General features: G+C 46.9%; 1 long non-coding RNA gene across 1 annotated transcript; it reads right to left on the minus strand.

The window, feature by feature from the left end:
* Positions 1-4,773: 4,773 nt before the first annotated feature.
* Positions 4,774-10,375, minus strand: LOC119443781 (uncharacterized). Its single transcript, XR_007465868.1, has 3 exons — positions 9,255-10,375; positions 7,099-7,184; positions 4,774-5,327 (listed from the first exon to the last, which is right to left on the minus strand). It is a non-coding gene; the product is annotated as an uncharacterized LOC119443781 (long non-coding RNA).
* Between the last annotated feature and the right edge of the window lie 4,193 nt (positions 10,376-14,568).

Raw genomic sequence — 14,568 nt, forward strand, 5'->3', positions numbered from 1 at the left:
GCCAAAACACAATCGAGAGAACCTGAATTCCAAGCGATAACAGCACGGTGTAGTACGCAATATTCTATGGGTGCGCTGTACCACATGGCAAGGGAATAGGACGGGCAGTTGACCTCATGTCTTGCGCTACCACACACGTAATGAATCATTAACAAAGAGCCTGCATATGTCAGTCCTCTTGTCTGCAACATTCTTGCGAAACGGGAAACTGAAATACCGCGATCACAGCCGTTCCGCTATTCCGCTATTCCCGCATTTCTTCGCATACTGCCAAACTTGATAGTTTCACTCCTGACGGCGGATCCACCATGCCACCATGCCAGGCACACAAAAGCAACATTTCTTCTGGCCTTCATACGCATACTGAGCTTAACGCCTTAAATACAACATCAATGAAAAGGCTCCTCACATACCGACACGAGAAACAGATTGAAGAGGAAATTAGTGCCCTCCACTCTGCGCTCTTTAATACAAAACTAAGCTGCTCAACAAATTAAAACAATACAAACAAATCACTGCACACGCAGTGTCAAATAAGACAGCAAAACAATGCAATACTTGCATGAGTGTAAATGAAATCACGAGGACATTCGTCACACTTGTTTGTCGTGCCGCGCGATGAGGAAAAGGACGCAAGAAAAACAGTCGAACTCGTGATGGGAAAATCCAAGCTACCTTTATGAAAACTAAAACTAAACTACATTTACGAAAACTATAAAATCAAACTACAACCACACAGAGCCTTACGCCACATGACACGACATACATACAAGGCTAGAACAGCTAGGGGTGATAGGAGTCCGAGAAACAGTCAAGAGAGCTCACGGTACGTGTACATGAGAAGAGGGCTTGCCTAAGTGAGGGGCGATGACGTGACGACGTCGGACACGCCTCGATGTTGGAGACGATGCGGAGCGACCGAACTGGAGACGACCACTCACTGGCGCTCATCGGTCAGCCTGCATCTGAGCCGCAGTGCACGTTGCAGGAATGGTCAGCCTGCCGCTGCCATTCAGGTCAGCCATTCATGTCATTCATGCCATTCATGTCAGCCATTCAGGTCAGCAAGCTGACCTGAATGGTCAGCTTGCGCGCAAGCCGCAGTGCTCGATGCATATGCGGCCATTAGCTAGGCCACGAACGGTGCTTCGCCGAACCAAGGAGACTCCTTGCCGGCGATCCGCAATGCTCGCGGCAAGTGGTAGCACAGCAGGCCAAGCCCCGCTCCGAGCTGCAGTACTCGCGCTGGCGAACGCCTTGGCGAAGGGCAACGGGCGGGCGGCAGCTTCATGGACGGCCGCGTTCCTTGGTTGTCGGCGTCCGACAGGTCCGCCTGCTGTCTTCCGTCTCCCGCTGACTAGCCACGCGTCTCGCCACGAAGCATTTCGCCACGTGTTCGCCATACGTGGCCCATACTACTGGGCCATGGCTAATTTGGCGAGATCACTCACATGCGTTGTTGAATCGCGAAAGAACCCGCGGGCACTTCGTCGTCATCGTTTTCTTTCACTCATCACAATGACACAGGACCGCACAACCGAAAACAGGCAAAAACGCACGGCAGCCCAAACTAAGCACAATTACGGAACTATGCACAGGCCGGTTTCACGCGGGGGCCGGAACCCGCGGCCACAAGCTTGGACATGTACACCGTGGTCATGTGACCAATGTGACGACGGTATCGCCACCTTGCGTAAGGTTGGATAAAGGACGAATTCTCCCGCCAAAAACGGCGCTGTCGAAAACCCGGTACGCTAGGTAATTGAACAGAGACGGCTAGTCTTATGAAAACGTTTTCAAGACGTGTTCACCCCTCGTTTTTAAGCTCGATTTTGGTCAAAAACCTGTTTTAGACGTTGAATCCATTAATACGACGTTTTGAAGGCTTCGAGTGCTACCTGGATCATCTAATCGCGTCATCGTCGTAGAGGGCCGATGATGATCGCTGATTATATTCATTTGTGAAAAAAAAAGATGAATGCGGCTCAAGAAGATTTGAGAAGCTTGGCAACTCAAGAGAACATCAACTTTAGCGATTGCTGGTCGCTTTATGCCTTGCCTGTTCTTTTTATATATACATATCGTTCATCTGCGACACATGACAAGTAATTCTTTCATTCTTGCTTTCTCATCGGCAAATATATTACGCCCTTATGCGTAATATTATGCGTAATATTATAATATTATGCGTAATATTATGCGCCATTATGCGTAATTATACGCCCTTACGCCCTTATGCACAGTAAAAGTTTTTACACCCAGAAGGGTGTAAATAGGCTTGTCGCAGAGACGACACCCTAAGGGTGTAAGTTAGCACCTATTTTACAAGGTGCCTTTTCGGCACACCCTAAAACAAGGGTGCCCATGTAAAGAAACTGTAGGGTGTTGTGATAACACCCCAACCGAAGGGTGGCAGCTACACCCTTCATTTATTTTTCCTTATTTAACACCCACTGTGGAGGGTGCCAGATGGGTGTACAGCCCCTGTACCAGATGTCATATAGCTTGAACCGAACTTTAAAGTGGGACACTTTATAGATGAATGAGACCTATGGCATATTGCTTACAGTTGCCTGAACTTAAATGTTTTTTTTAAGTTAAATTATAGTTAAACAATATATATGTATAATGCATGTGGAGATTTAAAATATTATTCCATGAGCCGTGCTTTGAAAAGTGCATGTTGTCTCATGCAGGAGTTCAATATGCATCATGGTCTCAGTCATCGGAGATGTATCACTTTTTTTTTTAATCTGCTCAAGCTATACAATTCAAACACAAGTTATACGTATCGTACACATGCACTATACACACACAAAAACATCACATTTAGCATGTCTTAGATCTCTGGCTAATATGTATTCTGCTTCACTCCATGGACATGCAAAAGAAGTCACTCCTGCATTCGTACAAAAATGCAAAGCTTAACTAAATGGTGAAGCATATATATGAGACCTATATGTAACAATTTGAAAAGAAAATGTGAATGAACTTTATTGTATTTCATACAAGGAGCAATAAAATACAGACATTATTTGTAAAGTATCACTGCAGTTAACAATATATAGTTTGCAACTGATCACAGTAATTCACATGGATCACAGTATATCTGTGGTATAATATACGTGTATACTGAGTACAAGTGAGAGAGTACGAGTGAGTAAAAACAGAGCAGCCATTTGCAAAAAAAAACTGTGTGGTGGCCTTCACACAAAAAAATTATAGTACAATAATAGAGGTGACACCACGTATATATCTGCTCTTCATCTGTGCATATTTCACCTGAGTACACAATAAGATTTGTTCAACAGTATATCACACAACTCTGTAAGGGTGTTTCTACACATTGCTGATATGTAAAAACAGCCGTTCTGAAATAAAACAACGGTTCCTTTGGAGACATGCCACCAGCAGTGTCGACCACGAGGTTATGGGTGATACATGGTAATTAGTTGCTAAATAACAAAAATACATTTTATTTTTAGTTTGAATGGACTCATCGTAATCGGGAAATTGAAGCAAGCTCTCTGCACAACACATATAGACTTTAGAATCTGGAAAAAATGCAATTACCCACACAACTGCAGCACGATGAACTTTGGCTATCACAGCACGCGAAACTGTACCCGAGGCTACAGTGAGCACAAAGACGCGCCCTTCGAGGGGGCGTTCTGCTCACATCACCCAACAGTGGGCAGCAATAGGGATTCGTGCAGTGTGCAGGTAGCCCGCTGCTGGGCGACGTAAGCAAAATGTTGCCTTGAGTTTCAGCAGCATCTCAGTTTCAGTTTCGCGTGCTCAGACAGCCTAAATTCATCACGCCACAGTTCTGCGGGTAATTGTATTTTTCCAGATCCAAAAGTTCACATGTCTTGTGCAGAGAGCTTGCTTTAATTTCCTGGTTACAATGAGTCTGCTGAAACGAAAAGTAAGATATATTAGATTGTTAATTAGCAACTAATTACCAGATATCACCCATCCACCCATGGTCGGCACCACTGACAGCATTGCTGTCTTCTAACGAGCCGTCCTTGTACTTCAGAACGGCTATTTTTAAATATTACGTAAATTCTTTGTAGAAACACCAGTATATGTAGTATATAAGCGACTAGCTTTCACTCGGATGAGACATTGGCAACACATGTACAAAAACTAAACGAGCTAAAGATACTACAGCCTGCCAGCAGATTCATAAAGGTTAAGCAAAGGCTGCCGGTATTCATGAGAATGCAACAGTACTTCAGCCTGATAATTGTTCCACGCAACATTGTTTTACAATCCAAAACTTGTAAAAACCTTGTAAAACCTTATAAAAATTGGATACTCTGCTGCGTTTTGACTAGTATGTCAGGCCTCAGCTGCTAAGTTATACATAATAAACATAAAACATAGTTCATAAAAGGACAGTCAAACCACAAAAACTTTCACTTGTATTGGGTAGGTTACACAATGCAACACATGCGCAAAATATAAAATATTGACCAAGCAGCATGTTACGAAAAGTTGAGCACTGGCTGCCAGTGTTGATGTGCCCTATAAATGAATACAAACGTTAACAGTTGTATCATGCAGTACTTATAAACTGGGACATTGTTCCCTGACTGGCAAATAGGTTTCATAAACAAACTATGTTAAGGAAGAGCAAGCAAGCTATAATCTTTGTATAAAACTGCTGACAATTGTTTCACACATATTAATGTTAAGGCAGACTTATTAGAACTAGACGTATTGTAATATTCTTTTCAGCACATAGCAACACCCAGGAACGTTTTCGATAAGTACTTGCAGACTACAGTACACCCCGTTTGTTTTTTGCTGACCTACACTTGGGCACTATTACATTGTCTGTCAAGTCATCAGAACAAAAAAAGGTGCAGTTTATAGGTGGTTGGCACAAGCAGCGGAAGAAGTTACTGGATCATGCTATTATCGTGATCAAAAAGAAAGAAAATGATACATTAAAAATTGCACAAAACTATTGCTCAAGCTATTGCACAAAATTGTCAGGCTAGCATTCGTATGGTAACGTACATGAACCTCGGTGTCGCATTGCCTGCACAACTCTGTTCACAAACTTTGTAACAACCACTTGGCATTATTACATTCAAACGAAAAAACAATCGTTCCAGTACTGCACTGGTGTTGAAGTATTTAGGCCCATATACTATGTTCAATAAAAAAAATGCACTCATGATTGCGATGACCCCTTCCTCCGCATTTTTGACCATGAACAGCCGCTCCTTGTCGACACAGAGGTGGAGAAACTCTGCCTGATCCAGGTTGTGGCCAGAATACACCACACAGGGGGTGAGTGGAACCCTCTCGTCCTGCAATGACAACAAAGAAAGCTTACTGATCATGAAAGTATATTAATGCTTTTGTGTAAGCACAATATAAAGGGGTTGCTATGCTTGTCACGGAGCGGTATATTTTCGAGAGATTTCGAGTGGTTTTGACGCCAATTAACGGCCGCCAAAAAAAAAACGTCGTGTCCTCACTGTGTGGCGTATAATTTCGAGAAGGCGACAGGCCGATTACTGGGCGTCAAAAATGTCGTGGCCCCACGGAGTGGCATCTCATTTCGAGACATCGACACGCCGATTAACGGACCTAGAAGTGTGGGTCCGTGTGGTGCATGCAGTGCCGGGGCTCGACCTTGGAGAGAGGGCAATCTACCATCCTTCGTCCATGTTGAAAGGGACACGGCCAAGATTTTGGGGGGGAGTCATGAATTAATTAGGTGAACTCTGCATACCGGCAGTTCCCCTACATAGGGAACTAGAGAAAGGAGAGGCTATTTAAGCGCACGTTTTGTTCCCAGCTAATTATTCTAGAAGCTGAACCTGTGCTGCTGAGAAGCCATCAGGGGGCTAGTGCCGTCCAGTATCTCCTGGGCTGCCTGGCCACGTCGGAATTTCGAGGAACTAGTTGACGTACGAGACTACAAACCAACGTCTGCAACGAAGCTCACGGTAGATCGCCTTAAATTAGCTCAACCTGCTTGAGAGAAGACGTCAAATCTAGACTCCCGGGAAATCCAGCCCAGCAATTGCAGCCACCTCAGCAAGATCGGCCCGCCAGCATTCTTCTGGAAAGCTTCGCGCGCCGACTTCACGGTTTATGGTCTTGCTGCTGCCCGGCCACGCGTATGACATCGTTGTTTTCTTTTGAACATTATTTTAGTGAAATGCTGTTATGTGCTTATCTAACCGCACAGTATAAGCAATGTTATTGGTTTTCAAAGCGAACAAAGGTGACCTCCTATAAACGAGGAGAGTGCTTGATTGAGTTGTTCAGACAACGCCGCGGGTCACCGCCCGATGCTTGCATCGGTGACATCAGGAGTTTGCAATCAAAACTGTGTGGAATCATTTTACGTTATAGCGCCCCAGGTGTGTTTGTATTGTGTCTTTTTTATTATTTTATTAATTGTGTATACTTATCTGGCGAAAAATATCTGTTTTTTTTTACTCCCGACTCTGACTCTTTCACTCTGTTCGTTTGAGTATGGAAGACCAACCGGCTTGTATACCCCATCGATTGACTTCGCGCCGACGATGAACGGGTGACAGCTATGACACTTATGCAAGCAAGTATAATGTCATGCAGCCTTAAGTGCAAACAATGTAGGCTGTAGAGAAGCTTAACACAACCCAGCATTATTCGAATAACCTGTGTAATCCAAGCAAGGTCATTTTTGCAGCATAGATGCGCCTCACATCGAGTGCAAGAGCAGTTCAAAATTGTTCGTTTGTGCATCCTTACGTTTTGTATATTGACTTATGATTTAATTGCCGTTTTTTATTATTTATACATGTATTGTTGTTGTTCTTCCTAACATGTACAGCACTTATTAATCATTGTATCGCCCCCCCCCCCCTATGTAATACACTCCCTTTGAGGGCCTTTACCGGTAGAATGAATAAATAAAAATGAATAAATAGCTGGTGAAATTAGGTAGCATGTCAGTTCACATTTAAAAAAAAACCATCTGGATCTTTATACAGTTGCCAAACTGTTTCTACGATTGAAGCCATTTGAGGAATAAACAGCATTGTTTAGATCTGATTTCATTAACAATAATGTGAAGGAACTTACGTCCTCATGTACAAATAGCGCTGGCACTGCTGGTTGTTCCTTCCCATTTGAAGCAATTGTCCTCAGAGTTGCAACAGCAAGGAGGTCTGTAAACAGATGACAATTCGTGTTAGCTTCAATGATCACACGGATATGTGCAATACAATTGCACAAAATTCTTGTTCTTGTTGTACTTGTAAAACCTCTGTTTACCTTTGATTCAACAATATCTTTGTTTTATAAAAGTGCTGAATATATCAATCACAAAGCAAGAGGTTATAATCGTCACACAGAAAATTTCGATCGCGATCGAGGGGACCGCACTACCATGTAGTTCAAACATGGTAAATTCCTCGTTGGCGTAACCTATTCTCCGCGCACAGGCACGGTATTTTGGACAGCCATTCCCACGCCTGCGGGTCAGCCATGCCAGAAACTTTTCTCACGCATTACGGCACTCTACCTTCAAAATACCATCACTGATTTTCCCGGGGGAGCAGTTTAGGCATTTTCTTTCAGTTAATATGTTTTGAAAAGTCACGGAGAGCATACGGAATGACCAACCGGCTTGTATACCCCGTCAATTGACTTCGCGCCGACGATGAACGGGTGACAGCTGTGACACTTATGCAAGCAAGTATATTGTCATGCAGCCTTAACTGCAAACAATGTAGGCTGTAGAGAAGCTTAACACAACCCAGCATTATTCGAATAACCTGTGTAATCCAAGCAAGGTCATTTTTGCAGCATAGATGCTCCTCACATCGAGTGCAAGAGCAGTTCAAAATTGTTCGTTTGTTCATCCTTACGTTTTGTATATTGACTTATGATTTAATTGCTGTTTTTTATTATTTATACATGTATTGTTGTTGTTCTTCCTAATATGTACATCACTTATTAATGATTGTATCACGCCCCCCCCCCCATGTAATACACTCCCTGTGAGGGCCTTTACCGGTAGCATGAATAAATAAAAATGAATAAATAGGTGGTGAAATTAGGTAGCATGTCAGTTCACATTTAAAAAAAAGCATCTGGATCTTTATACAGTTGCCAAACTGTTTCTACGATTGAAGCCATTTGAGGAATTACAGCATTGTTTAGATCCGGTTTCATTAACAAAAATGTGAAGGAACATACGTCCTCATGTACAAATAGCGCTGGCAGTGCTGGTTGTTCCTGCCCATTTGAAGCAATTGTCCTCAGAGTTGCAACAGCAAGGAGGTCTGTAAACAGATGACAATTCGTGTTAGCTTCAACGATCACACGGATATGTGCAATACAATTGCACAAAATTCATGTTCTTTTTTACTTGTAAAACCTCTGTTTACCTTTGATTCAACAATATTTTTGTTTTATAAAAGTGCTGAATATAGCAATCACAAACCAAGAGGTTATAATCGTCACACAGAAAATTTCGATCGCGATCGAGGGGACCGCACTACCATGCAGATAAAACGTGGTAAATTCCTCGTTAGCGTAACCTATTCTCCGCGCACAGGCGCGGTATTTCGGACAGCCATTCCCGCGCCTGCGGGTCAGCCATGCCAGATTATACCTTTCTCACGCCTTACGGCGCTCTACCTTCAAAATACCATCACTGATTTTCCTGGGGGAGCAGTTTAGGCATTTTCTTTGAGTTAATATGTTTTGAAAAGTCACGGAGAGCATACGGAACGACCAACCGGCTTGTATACCCCGTCGATTGACTTCGCGCCAACGACGAACGGATGACAGCTGTGACACTTATGCAAGCAAGTATAATGTCATGCAGCCTTAACTGCAAACAATTTAGGCTGCAGAGAAGCTTAACACATACGAAAAGGCTGGCATGAGCGAAAATACTGCTCCAGGACAGTAGCCCCGGTCTCCACTACGGCCCCTACTGCTCCCCCGGGAAAATCAGTGATGTTATTTTGAAGGTAGAGGCGCGAGAAAGCTATATAATCCGGCATGACTGATACAGCACGAGCGCCGCAGTCGTGAGTATGTCCATCCGACGTAACGCGCCCGTGCGAGAATAGGTGATGCCAACGAATAATCTACCCCGAACGTAATCCTTTTTCCCATTCACGCGTCCTTTTTGCCGTAAGACGCCGTTTACTGGCATTTTCTAAACAATATTTCTGATTGCGACGCCGGCTTACCACATACAAACAAGATGACAACGGGCTTACCTCGTCAGCAAGTTACGAGCACGTAGACTGTTGAACATCCGTTGAGGGGGTAGCGCTGAGCCAACACGACTGAGCTCAGCGCTACCGTTGAGGGCAGGCTTTCCGTATCCAAGCATGCACATACGTGCACCTGAACACACGACTTCTTCGATGCCATTGCGTGCAGAGTTTTGTAGACGAAGTGAAACACATTCAGCACAAATATCCCCGCGCTATGACGGCACATCACGAGCACACACGCGCACGTCACACAGCGACAAATTCGGAACTTCGCCATTTTGAACATGCCGAGAGTCAACCAGCGTAACCATCCATCGCTTCTGTTCTTCGCTCCCGTTGCGTCAATCTCTGTTCCTTGGGGCCTTGCTCCACTCTTGAGTACAAATCAAGACATATTTACGGTGAACTAACAATCTGCACAACATAAAACGATAAAAACCGACTGACTACAGATTCGCAGCTGCATCAACCGCTTGTTAGATCCTTCGAGACCGGAGGCGCAGCGCACGGTGCCCCCTGGTGACGCGCTCTGTGAGCACGGAGAACAAATCAGATTCGGTTTCGTTTTCCAGTTTATGCTGTAGTTGCTGGAACTGTAAAATTATTGCTCGACAAATTATTTAACTCTGAAAGAGGATAACGCTTCCTCTTCGACAAGGTAGTGCAGTTTGTTCAAAGAGATAGAAAAAGCAAGGAGAGGAAAGGCAAGCAAGTCAACCAGACAAGCGTCCGATTTCCTACTGGGGATGGCAAACCCCAGTGCCCCTGTGTTGCAATGCAGTGCACTGCAATCTATCTAGTGTAGTGCTAATTTGGGGTGGTTGGTGCATGTAATGAACGGGTAAATAATGAGTTGTGTCATAACTTTTTATCAATGTTAGAACGTATATTTTACGAGGACTGATATCCATAAAAATACTTTTTCATTAATATTTTGATAGGGCATATTGTTATTTCAATATTGAAGCGAGACAGTATGTGAAGTTTAGCCATTTGACAGAAATGCTGTCAGCGGCACCAGCCTCGCAAAATATACACCTGAATAGTGTCGCATAATGCACTGGTGTTCCACATATATGCACCAAAAAGCTTTTCTCGAAAAATAGAAAGGAGAACGTCATGCAAGCACTTTTCGAAGGAATATCTTAAAAACTTGATTCGCTCACCAAGTTCGCTCTTACTGGGTGCATTTTGCGTACAGGCTCACTTGAATTTTGTAATTACCGCAAGCTCTTTAAATTGAAAATGAAAGCTAGCCGATTGCAATAAGTACATATGGATTTTAATACTTTACGATAGATACATTTAACATGAATTGCCTTGAACACTGTATTACCGAATAAAGCGCCTTTATTATCACCAATGCTCTGGGCATGTTATATATAGCCTTTGTCGAAGACGCATGCGCACACATGTGTGTACGCATACATATTTGTGAGTCACTTACACCCGTCTTGAGCATAAAGAAACACCCTTGGTGCCAATCGGAGGGTGCAAAAGATGTACGCACCCTATATATAGGGTGTAGTATTGTAAAATAATGACAAAAGGGTGTGAAAGGGTGTAAGCAAGGGTGTTAAAATCAAAATACACCCTTTTTACACCCTTTTGGGTGTAAAAACTTTTACTGTGTGCCTAAGTGTTTGTGTACCACGCCATTCATCACGTGATTCCCGCGTCCGTTGTGAGAACAGTGGCGTGTGGTAGGAGGACGACCTATAATCGGTGTGCGGGGCCGATATTTGAAATACGCGGGCTTTTCCGTGCTTGTGCTCGGCGTGCGGGGCCGAAAAGCGCGGGAGTGAGCGTCGCTGGTGCGCGTGGTCGGTGCGCGTGCCGGGAGAGACCATCTGGAACGACGGGGTAGCCAGGCTGACAGAACGGGCAGTGCAGCGAGATGGAGCGGACCTAACGCCGGCCCAGGTCCCGGCATCCCGGTCCTGCACTGCGAACCGGGCGCCGCCCCGGCTTCTACCATCGTCGCGGGTCCTGTTGAGCTGGGCCTCGTCCCCGCTCGCACGACCGCTGCCGTGCTGCCGGGCTCGGGCCACGACCCAGAGCCCTGGCCCTGTTCTCCAAACCGGGCGTCGCCCCGGCTTCTGCCACCGTCGTGGGTCTTGCTGAGCTGGGCCTCGTCCCGGCTCGCACGACCGCTGCCGTGCTTCCAGGCTCGGGCTACGACCCAGAGCCCTGGTCCTGTTCTCTGAACCGGGCGTCGTCCCGGCCTTCACCCCACGGCTGTGCTGGGCTTCGTCCTGGCTTGTCCCCCAGCGCTGTGCTGCCGAGCTCGGGCTATGACCCAGAGCTAACGCTCCGGAACCGGGCTACGTCCTGGTGCCACCCTGAACTGCAACCGCCGCCCGTATACCCACCGCCGTCAGCGCCAAGTCCGCCGAGCCGTCGCCACGAGGCCGGACTCCTGTTTAGAATTGTGAGTGCTCGCGCGTGACACTTATCCAGCTTATCTGTATAGTTCGTGTTCCCGTATTCGTCCCATGTTCCGTTCGTGTCATAAATACGTCTCTTTGTGTCTCTGGTTGCTTTCTTGTGCGTCTGGCTGACCTGCGCCCACAACATAATCATCACAATTTTGGCGAGCTTGCCAGGATCGGCTTTAACATCTTGCCGACAGCTAGACGCACGGGAGGAAACCATGGATATTGAGAGACTATACGCGATCGGCAAGCACATGGGCTTAGCTGGCGCCGCTCTTCGCGAGTGGATTGACGCGGAACGCGCAACAGAAAGACGCTTCCGCGCGCAAGTTCGTGAAGATAAGCGCGTGATCATGGAGCTCGAGGAAAGACGGTTGCAAGTCGAGGAACGCGTTTTACTGCTGAAGCTCAAGCTTCAAGAACATACCACCAGTTTGAACGTGCGAGATAGTGGACTACCGGTGAGCAACCTCAAACTAATTGAGGAAGAAAGGATACGCGTCGAGGCTGTTCGACTAGCGGAACCTGCTGCAGCTAAGCAAGATTACGAAGAGAGGAAGCAGCTCCAAGAGAAAGAACTCAAGATGCAGCGAGAAGAACTGCATGACATGAGAAAGATGCCAGAAGTTGGCAGATTAGATAGCGGCCGTGACGGCGTAGAGAAGCTCACCACTGAGGAGCCCTTGATGCAGAGGGAACAGCTGAAGAGGATGGTTGATATCCCAATAGAGGTTTGCGTAAACGAGGAGCAGAGGGCAGCAGAGAAAAAAGTAGATTCACCTCGCAACTATAGTGAATCGGTAATCAAAAATGGTACCAGAGATCGCCAGGCAACAGACATGATGCATTTAGATTCCGAGAAACCGAGCAATAAGAAAGCCAGCAGATACCCGAAGCGTCCCAGGTTTAAGGCAACGCGTAAGGGCAGGAAGAACTTGCACAGAATTTGTAAGGGCAGGAAGAACTTGCACAGAATGCGTAAGGGCAGGAAGAAGATTGAAAGGCGATGGAAAGGAAAACAGCGTCATAAAACGCAGGTACATGACAAGATGCAGACGTCCAAGAAAAAGTTAAAGCCAGAGTTCTACCCAAGCCATTCCAAGCCGTACAATCAATCTGTAGGCGTAGGAAAGAGAAGGAAACAGGCTGGAAATAGGCAAGCATGGGAGTTCAGGAAAAGGCGAAAAAAAAAGTGAACAGGTGTAACTGGTATGATAAATAAGGAATATTATCTAGGAATGACCACTGACAGTTGAGATGTTAGTTTTCACAAATGTGTGCAGAGAAAAAGTTTAGTCACGGGGAGTGTTTGGAACATTGAATTAGTCAACTTTGCGAACAGTGCAGTGTATTATGTGGTGTAAAGTTAAATGACCAGACAACAGGAAAGAACTCAGTGACGAACGGACGAACAGCGCACTCTGTGTTGTGCGTTACTCATATTTAGTCGACGCGTCCTACCTCACCACGGCGTCGTTCTTGAACAGGGGGGAAGTGTGGTAGGAGGACGACCTATAATCGGTGTGCGGGGCCGATATTTGAAATACGCGGGCTTTTCCGTGCTTGTGCTCGGCGTGCGGGGCCGAAAAGCACGGGAGTGAGCGTCGCTGGTGCGCGTGGTCGGTGCGCGTGCCGGGAGAGACCATCTGGAACGACGGGGCAGCCAGGCTGACAGAACGGGCAGTGCAGCGAGATGGAGCGGACCTAACGCCGGCCCACGTCCTGGCATCCCGGTCCTGCACTGCGAACCGGGCGCCGCCCCGGCTTCTACCATCGTCGCGGGTCCTGTTGAGCTGGGCCTCGTCCCCGCTCGCACGACCGCTGCCGTGCTGCCGGGCTCGGGCCACGACCCAGAGCCCTGGCCCTGTTCTCCAAACCGGGCGTCGCCCCGGCTTCTGCCACCGTCGTGGGTCTTGCTGAGCTGGGCCTCGTCCCGGCTCGCACGACCGCTGCCGTGCTTCCAGGCTCGGGCTACGACCCAGAGCCCTGGTCCTGTTCTCTGAACCGGGCGTCGTCCCGGCCTTCACCCCACGGCTGTGCTGGGCTTCGTCCTGGCTTGTCCCCCAGCGCTGTGCTGCCGAGCTCGGGCTATGACCCAGAGCTAACGCTCCGGAACCGGGCTACGTCCTGGTGCCACCCTGAACTGCAACCGCCGCCCGTATACCCACCGCCGTCAGCGCCAAGTCCGCCGAGCCGTCGCCACGAGGCCAGACTCCTGTTTAGAATTGTGAGTGCTCGCGCGTGACACTTATCCAGCTTATCTGTATAGTTCGTGTTCCCGTATTCGTCCCATGTTCCGTTCGTGTCATAAATACGTCTCTTTGTGTCTCTGGTTGCTTTCTGGTGCGTCTGGCTGACCTGCGCCCACAACATAATCATCACAGGCGTGATTTGCAATACCCCCCTTATGTAATACACCGAAAGCGGTCTACTATAAGTGAGGGCCCCTAGAGCTGCTACTGCGCACCGCGGCCGACGACGATCGCCGACACGCGCATTCGGCGCAAGAAACGAACGCGTATTGATCGCGCATGCGCCGCTCTCTTGGTGCTTTACGTTGTTTATATCCTTCTCGCCCTCGAGAAAAAAAATCGTTACGAGGACAGCGTCTCCGGGCGCCGGTGTGCAGTTGGATCACGCCATGCCGGCCGGAGACAGCATGTGAGTGCGCTGCCTTTCGCTTTCGTGGCACGAGTGCATGCATGGTCAGATCACTCTTGCCATTTATGGAAGCACTTCTTCAGGTTTCCCCTAAATTACCCTATTTCCCTCAGTGGTTATGTTCTTGTAGTTGGTTTTTGTGCGGACACACGTGTTGATATGATGCGATAGAAGCGACCTGCTTACTTCGCACGTATGTGGTGTCTTGTCCTTGCATT

The sequence above is a fragment of the Dermacentor silvarum genome, chromosome 3 (genome assembly GCF_013339745.2).
Source record: "Dermacentor silvarum isolate Dsil-2018 chromosome 3, BIME_Dsil_1.4, whole genome shotgun sequence".
NCBI lineage: Eukaryota > Metazoa > Arthropoda > Arachnida > Ixodida > Ixodidae > Dermacentor > Dermacentor silvarum.